The sequence below is a fragment of the Pinus tabuliformis genome, chromosome 8 (assembly GCF_031772625.1).
Source record: "Pinus tabuliformis cultivar Carrire ecotype Pingquan chromosome 8, CPIR1, whole genome shotgun sequence".
Lineage (NCBI taxonomy): Eukaryota > Viridiplantae > Streptophyta > Pinopsida > Pinales > Pinaceae > Pinus > Pinus tabuliformis.
In genome coordinates, this window is record NC_142294.1 from 1,530,201,571 (window position 1) to 1,530,210,491 (window position 8,921).

Consider the following 8,921-nt stretch of genomic DNA (forward strand, 5'->3'; position numbering starts at 1 on the left):
TGCAGTTGCAGCTTCAGATTCAACAGCTTCCGGTTTCACATGTGTGAGAGAGAGAGACCCATTTCAGCGCAGTAGAGAAGAGACTCATATCTGCGCAGTAGAGAGAGAGAGATGTGATGAGATGAGTGAGTCTAAATGACGAAAAGTACTCTTATATTTATACACAATGTTGGTGGGTGAATAGATGCGACTGTTGGGCTTCTGAACCTACATGAGTTGTAGGTCGACTTGATAATAGTTCCATAATCAAAATAAATTCATATCTCCATGAATACTTATCGGAATTGGATGATCTTTATATCAATCCTACACCTCTCGATGAGAGGAATCTAATAAAAATATTATTAGCCATGAATAAGATGACCCCCATGAAGTTTTGCCCTGGTTTCCAATTTTAACACTCCCTCTCAACCATGGAGAACTTCATTTGCAATCTGTCTATCGGTCGTTACTATTCATCCATCAAATGCACTGCCTCGTACAGCCTAACCCTTGCCCTACTCTGCTCTATTTTTCTTGTTCTGCTTTGTCTTGTTCTGCCCTGCACTGATTTGTACTGTTTTGTTTTGTTCTGCTCTACTCTTGCATTGTTCTGTTCTACTCTGCTTTTGTCCGAATTATGAAGAAGAAGAAATGATCGAGGATGTATCATACTGACTCAAAGTCAGTCTCAGAGTATGTACCACTGGTCCCGGACCAGTCTCAACCAACCCAAAGTCAGCGTTATAGTGAGTACAACTCCAATGGTCCTAGACCAATATCATCCTCCACTGACTCAAAGTCAGTCTCAGAGTATGTACCACTGATCCCAGACCAGTCTCAATCGACCCGAAGTCAGCGTCATAGTATGGTACAACTCCTACCACTGGTCCCAGACCAGTATCATTGATCCCAGATCAATGGAGGTCATCCTAGTGTAGGGAGTATGGTAGTTACAACGATGCGTCCATCGGTACTACTATGGTCCCTAACTTCATTTCCCTGCTCATTGATCAGATGAGAGGTACTTCCCATGAGTCCCAGACTGCATGGGTAGGATGCCTCGACAGGAGAACTAATCAATCCTGTCCTCATAGGAGAACACATCAATCCTGCTACAATTGCCATGGAGAACACATCAATCCAGGCTGCCATGGAGAACACATCAATCCAGGCCTCACAGGAGAACACATCAATCCTGCTACAATCGCCATGGAATACACATCAATCCAGGCCTCATGGGAGAACACATCAATCCTGCTACAATCGCCATGGAGAACACATCAATCCAGGCCTCACAGGAGAACACATCAATCCTGCTACAATCGCCATGGAGAACACATCAATCCAGGCCTCACAGGAGAACTAATCATCCTGCTACACAGGAGAGCGAATCATCCTGTTCCACAAGAGAGCGAATCATCTTGTCCCACAAGAGAGTGAATCATCTTGTTCCAGTGTGCACCACCAGGGGAGGGTGAGTCACCCTGTGGTCGTATGTTGCTCCAGTAATAACCGCAAGCCCTTAGAGCTCCCAGAGCTCAATGTATGCAACATGCAAGACCCTTGTACAAGGGTTTCTTACCGACTCCAAGTCGTTTGGGAAAATCACAGATTAGATCTTTCCTCGGGGCTTTGACAAGGTGTATCAACCTATACATCACCTTAATGCGATGGAGCCTTCTTGCTCATCAACTTACCATATCCAAGATGATGTCTATCTGCTGGAGCAATTGACGAATACGGGATTCCTCGATAATCAAATTCCACCTCTGGTTGTTATAGAGAATCACAATGGTATCCAATGTAAATCAAACAGCTCACTGAAGAGCTTTCGCAACCAGACTACCTCACACGAGGTTATGCTAGCAACAATATATCCTGCTTTGGCGGTGCTCAAAGCCACCGACTTCTGCTTCCTGCTCATCCAGGATATCAAAGCGGATCCCAAGGTGAAACAGCACCCGGAAGTGCTCTTACGGTCCACCACACTGATGAGCCCCAAAAATGTACAATTATTTGGGCTCATTCAACCTCCTAATTTGGCTTAGTCCACCATTCTCATTTGTTTATTGCATGCTTTTGATTATTTTTATGTTAATAGAGTGAATTTGGTTAGTCATTATGCCAACAAGTCTAATGGGTGCTTTGTGTAGCCTTTTTGGTCAACTTGGAGACAAAATTGAAGGTCTTAATGAGCACTTGGCAGCCAAATTCGTGGGAGAACAAGCTAGAGGATTTGTAGGAAGGTGTCCCCCTCATTTATGGGCCCTTACCTCGAATTCTCCACCATCAGCTCGGAGTTCAAAGGCCACCAAATCAATGAGCTCAAGGGTAGCCAAGCAAGTCAAGTTGGACTGTTGTTAACTACAAGTCTTGGGCAGCCAAGTCCCTAAATTTTAGGAGGACTGTTGGGTCCTAAAATTGTATAAATAAGAGGGCTTAAGACCTCATTGGAGTTAGTCATTTTTTAGCTAGTTAGTCAATTTGGGTTTTGCTCTTTGTAAGCCAGTTTTGGCATGACATTAGACTTTTGATTATGAATAAAAGCAAGCAGTTTTGGATCAAATTCTGAGTTTTTAAAGGAGCCTAAAGCTCTCGGGGTTGGGCCCAACCTGAGAGCTCAGGCCTCCTTCCTGTGTATCAATATTGTTCTTTTAGCATTTCGTTTCCATTTTCCTTTACATGCATTCGAGTATAGCTGCTGATTTAGATTTCCTGTAGTGGTTAAACAGTTGCTGATTTGGATTTCCTGTAGAAGTTAAACAGATTGGTTTTATCAGTTAGAATTGTTGTAGTTGTTTGGAAGTAGGCTGAGTAGATTAGAGTGAATAATAGTTAAAAAAAGAACAGGCTGACTGTATGCTCATGATCCACCTCTTTCTAGAGGCAGGGATCGCAGACTGTGCTGCCCATTCAAAAACGTTTGCTTACATGTTAATGCTCTCTTGAACGCAGTCTTGGTGATTGATAGAAGTGTCCATGAATGTCAATTTCTTGGAATGCTTCATTACTTCAGTACCATATATCAGTTTCCTTCACGAATACATTGCTGTTCATTGGTTTAAATAAGCTGTTGGCATAAGTTAATAACTTTTACTTGCAGGATTTGGATGATTTGTCTCATTTCCACCGTGCAACGCTACTCCATCGTTCTCCTACCTTCCCGAACCGTGCCCAGACCAACTGTCCATCCTCCAACGAAGCCCTTTGTTCCTCAAGTACCCCACTGCTCATATCCCCTGTTTTTTTTGCCTTCCCTTCCCTCTATTTCCTCTAAGACAAATCTGCCTCTACACTCACCCTCATCTCCTCACCTCACTGTTGTTGAGCTATTACCACCTCATTTCCATCCTACCTATTCACCCATACACTTCCTCCACTCCTCCATCACCCAAAACTCCAACCACAGACCTTCCTGTAGAAATCCAGAAACTTCCTGTAGAAGCCCCTGCAGACTTCCTGTAGAAGTCCATAACCTCGGTTGCATAGCATCCAGACCTTGTGGAACTCTTTGAAAGAATGCCAGGGATCCCTTAGACCCTTCCTAAACCTTCCAAACCTCCCTCAAAGCATTTTCATCCTGTGATTCATTCCTGCACAGTGGAAAGCTAGTTAAGAGCTCTTGCATGACAATTCTCATAAATTAGTCCAAAATACAAAAAGATGTTTTCTCTAGTTAAAGGCAGTATAGACACATGCATTTGATCATCATAGAAGTGGTGGCACCTTTTCTCATAAGTTTGCATCTTCATTTTCGCATTAGTTAGATTAGCTGGTAAAATTAGGGTTTACTAGGGTTTCCATGCTTTGGTTGGCTTTCAGTTCATTTTTGCCAAGTAGATTGGTTTTCTTTGAGATAGCTTTCGTCCATCATTTAGCAAGCTTCTTCTGAGAGCATATAGAAGTTGGATTGAGCCCTAGCGGACTTGTGCCAGCTGACCAAGTGATATCTGCGACAAGAGCTAGTACTTGTGCATACAACACCGTCGCTTCCAAGTTTGTACGAACTACCAGGTTGATAAAATTAGAGATAGGAGGCCCCAGGAGTTGTAGCATTATTGTTACAATACTGGAGCTCACCATCTTTTTGGCGCCGTTGCCGGGGAAGCGGCAGAGTATTGGTGATTGTTGCTATTCTTCTATTTTCCACTACAATCTTCTTCTAAGTAGTTTATTTCGTTTCCATTATGCAATTTCGTTTATGCAAAAGTAGATTAGCATTTCCCGCTTTCATAGATTAGCATTTCAATTCCGCAATTTCATTTCTGCAAGCGTAGATTAGCATTTCAATTCCGCAAGCGTAGACTAGCATTTCATTCCTGCAATTTCATTTGAGCAAAATAGATCAGTCCTTTTCTGCTTTCATTTCAATTCCGCATTTTCATTTCAGCAAGATAGTTAGTTGCAGTTCAATCTATTTCAGTTTTGCATGTAGAAGTAGAAAAAAAAAAGAAAAAATCAACCAAAAAGATTTCATTTCATGTCTTGTAGGAGTAGAGATAAGTTAAAAAAAAAATGATTGCACAACACCCCCACTGCTTCACACAGCCTTCTCTCTTCTTCGATGGCTGTGATTGAAGAACCCCTGGGTGGACATCAAGACATATTCGAAGAACCTCTAGGGGAGAAGAAGAAGAAAACATTCCTCTGGAGCAAATGGCTACAAGCAGAGATGTTGGGAGCAACATCTTGTCCAAAGATGAATTTGAAAATCAGATCAAACATTTCAAGAGTGATATGAGGCAGTTTCTTGCCATGCAACTGGATACCTTGCAGATCCAAAAGAAGCAAGAAGAAGCCAAGAGGGCTTTGGTCATTTTTTGTCCCAGGTGCACTAGAAAGCATCCTAGGAACGAATGTCCAATGCACTCCCTAGAAGTGTGTTTTGTCTGTGAAGAATACCATCCTACAGATCAGTGCCCTTCCTTACCCAGATTCAAAGCTGCATATCAGAGAGCCAAAGGAGCCACTGAATCACTCTATTACATGAACCAAAGTTGGCCGCATGGACCTAGATCTTACCAGCAGGAATTGCAAGGGACACCCGAGACCTATTATGACCCCTATCAAGCCACTTTCATGCCTTCTTGGGGTCCCCCTGCTCATCCTTACTGGTTCACACCTCCTCCTTGCTCCTTCACAGATCCATATTATGCCCAGCCAGTTGCTCATTCGTTTCACTCTTATGCTCAGCCACAGCCTCAGTGGAATTCACCTTATCAGGAGTGGAGGCCCCGGTACAACTCTCATCCCGCTCATTTTCCTCCACCACCTGCTCATCCACAACCATCGCCTCCTCCTCCACCAAGGCAACCCCAAATGCCTACCCAACCACAATGCCATCCATCTCCATCTCAATTTCACACCTCCACTCAACTACCCGTACCGTTTCCTAAGCCATACAATGGAGCAGCTCAACACAAGTGCAAAGCTGAGGCACAACATGTGCAAATGACTCCTTTTGAGCTCAATGATCTTCACCATAGCTCAGGAAAAGCATTGGAAAAAAGAGATCATCTTGAAATCATTGAAGGACCGCATCCAGCAAAAGAAGATTCAAAAGAGGAGATCAAAGAACCATGGGCTGCACTTGATGAAGAGAAGAGATCAGAATTAGAGATCAAGAAAGATCCCTCATGGTTACCATCAAATCTTCCATGTATTCAAGAGAAAGATCAGCAAAAAGAGGAAGATGAGGAAGTCATAGTAGAAAGTGACATGAAACATGACCCAGATCAGCAAAAGGACCAAGGATATCAAAGCTATATTGAGACATGGTTCCAAATAGTCACTAAGTTGCAGCAATACTCTCTTCCTCAGCTATGTTTGATCCATTCAAAGTCAGATCATTTGGTCTCTGAGATCTGGATACCTATCCAAGCATGCATTTCGAGCCTCCACATCATTTTGTCTCTAATCTCGATGTGCACATGGCTCCATTGGAAGTATTCTTATACTTGAGAATGATTTTGTTTTTCAAGTAGGGTAGGGTAGAAAAAAAAGAAAAAAGAAAAAAGAGAAAAAAGAAAAAAGAAAAAATGAAAAAAGAGGAAAATAGAAATCTAAGGTGAAAACCTCCTCGGAGGCGCCTTAGATTGGCTCATTGATTGAAAACCTCCATGAGGCGGTCAATGGGTTGGAAAAAAAAGAGAAAAGAGAATAAGATCTTTGGGTGAAAACCTCCCTTGGAGGCGCCCAAGGCAGGCAATTAGGGTGAAAACCTCCATGAGGCGCCCTAGTTGTTTTTCAAAAAAAAAAAGAGAAAAAGAAAAAAGAAAAATAAAGCTAATCTCCATTGAATAATTTCATGTTGCAGCAATGACATTGCAGGTTGCAAGAAGGACGTGTCATGACAGGAGGAGCACTCAAATCAAGGTCAAAGGACTTTTTCTTGTGCCTTCTACAGGAAGCTCTGTATTTCTACAGGAAACATCATGTAGAACCTTTGGACGAGCCAAATCCAATTTCAAAAGTGAATCTAATGGTGGGAATCTGTTGATTAGGCCTACAAGCACTTGTGTGTCCATCCCTTGCCTTCATCCATCATTTTTTCCACCTCCTTGTGCTTCTCATTGTGCTTCTACAGGAACTTCCTGTAGAAATTGTGGGAAACTAGACATGGATTTCAAAAAGTGGTTTGGCGAGAATTGTAGCTTCCTCAAGGGTTCAGAAGCCCTCATGCAATCTTCCAACTCCTCCTCCATCATCTCCATACCTGCATCACAGCCAAAATTCATTTTGTCATACCATGCAACCAAAATGCAAAGTGCCTTGAAGCAAAAACACATAGAGTAGAATTTGTTTATGCCATAACTTGAAAACCATGCATCCATTTGCCAAACCGTTTTATGGGGAATTGTACAAGGTTGATGAAAACATGCCTGAGCAGTTTCATGCAATTCCGATGCACGGTTTCCAAGAAATCAGCCTCCATCACCATCAGCCATTTTTGCATTTTCTCCATAACCGTGCATCTGTTTCAAAACCTGTTTCATGGGGAGATGCGGATGGGTGATAGTAGCCTACCCAAGCAGTTTCAGCCGATTCCGATGCACGGTTTCCGAGAAATCGACCTCTGAAATCTTCAGCCATTTTCCATTTTTCTCGAAATCCGTGCATCCATTGATCACTAATTTGATATGGGAGATGCATACTGATGGTAGGAACATGCTCACTGAGTTTCAGATCAATCCGATCTACCGTTTGGGAGAAATGGCAAAAAGAAGTTCTGATTTTGTGACCATGCAGCAACAGCAGCTTGAACGGGCAGAGTTGAACGTGGAAACGATTGCATGCAGCTCAGATCCGGCCAGAGGACACCTGCACAAGGAAAAGCAATCAGAAATCATTAGCCAAGCCTCATGCAATCAAAGAATCAGAGCATGCAGCAGCAAGAAGCTTCACAGGCAGCCATTTGGCTTTAGGTACGTGACAAAACCTATTCCTCTATTGCATGAATCTAATTCAAGAACTGCATGAACGAATGGAGTGATGGAATTAAGCCATGAATTTAGGAAGGTTCACTTGATGTCCAGTTCTCTAGCAATTCACGCAGCATGCAGGGGTCAGCCATGCACGTGAAAGTCAAAAAACGGACAGTTAGTGTCAGCTGCTTGAACTCCAGTGCAGTGGATCAAGAAGAAAACATACGGTTCATAAGTAAAACATGCAGTTCACGATAGCCTAACTGTCTGCATGGCCAACACATGTCTCTGCCACCTCACTCCAAAAATCATGCAGAAATCTGAGCGCTCAGCTGTTGGTCAACTTGCACTTGCAACATGATTCACTCGAAGTGTATTCAAATTCAGGTATTGCTTCCCTTTTTGTGAAGTTACATACTCCGAAATGTGAGCTCATGCTGTGGAACTATTGTTTGTCTTGTCTCAAGATGGAGATAAACGAAAATTAGCAGAACATCTTGGAGAAAAATATATGAAATGGTTAGCAAAACTTATTTCAACATTTTCAAATATGGTCTTGGCGGTTCTTCCATGGCTCTGTTTGGCAGCGTAGGTGGTGGTATTTACACCAAAGCAGCAGATGTAGGTGCTGTTCTTGTTGGCAAGGTTGAGAGGAACATTCCTGAAGACGATCCACGCAACCCAGCTGTCATTGCTGATAATGTTGGTGACAATGTTGGAGATATCGCTGGTATGGGATCAGATCTATTTGGGTCCTATGCTGAATCTTCCTGTGCAGCTCTGGTTGTTGCATCCATATCATCATTTGGAAACTCTCATGATCTTACTGCCATGTGTTATCCCTTGATTATTAGTTCAATGGGTATCATTGCTTGCTTAATCACAACTCTGTTTGCAACTAACATATTTGAGATCAAGGCTGTGAAGGAAATTGAGCCTGCATTGAAAAAGCAACTTATTATCTCCACAGTAGTGATGACTATTGGCATTGTTGCTGTAAGCCTAGTTGCATTGCCTTCATCCTTCACTATCTTCAATTTTGGTGCCCAGAAGGTTGTAAAGAACTGGGAGCTTTTCTTCTGTGGTGCTATTGGTTTGTGGTCTGGCCTTGTTATTGGTTTTGTCACTGAGTACTACACTAGTAATGCTTACAGCCCTATCCAAGATGTTGCCGATTCATGCAAGACTGGAGCAGCAACTAATGTTATATTTGGGTTGGCTTTGGGATACAAATCTGTTATTATTCCCATATTTGCTATTGCAGTAAGCATTTTATGAAGGAAAGAAAGCTGCCGCAGTCGGAAAGTATTGTCATGTCAGGAACAGAAACGTGAATCAAGGTTAACCAATGGAAAAACAGTGATTTAAAGGCCTGGAAACACTTTTTCCCATCCAGCTTTGGCATGCAATATCTATTCTCGGGCAGTTCATTGTACGTGTGTGCTTTTCTAATACATTAGACTTGCCATTTGTGTTGGATTCGTCAGCTTTCAGGCAGCGCAGTTCAAGGAGAAG

General features: G+C 42.6%; 1 pseudogene; it reads left to right on the forward strand.

The window, feature by feature from the left end:
• The first annotated feature begins 7,922 nt into the window (after window positions 1-7,922).
• LOC149241760 (pyrophosphate-energized vacuolar membrane proton pump 1 pseudogene) lies at window positions 7,923-8,684 on the forward strand (annotated as a pseudogene).
• Window positions 8,685-8,921: the final 237 nt, after the last annotated feature.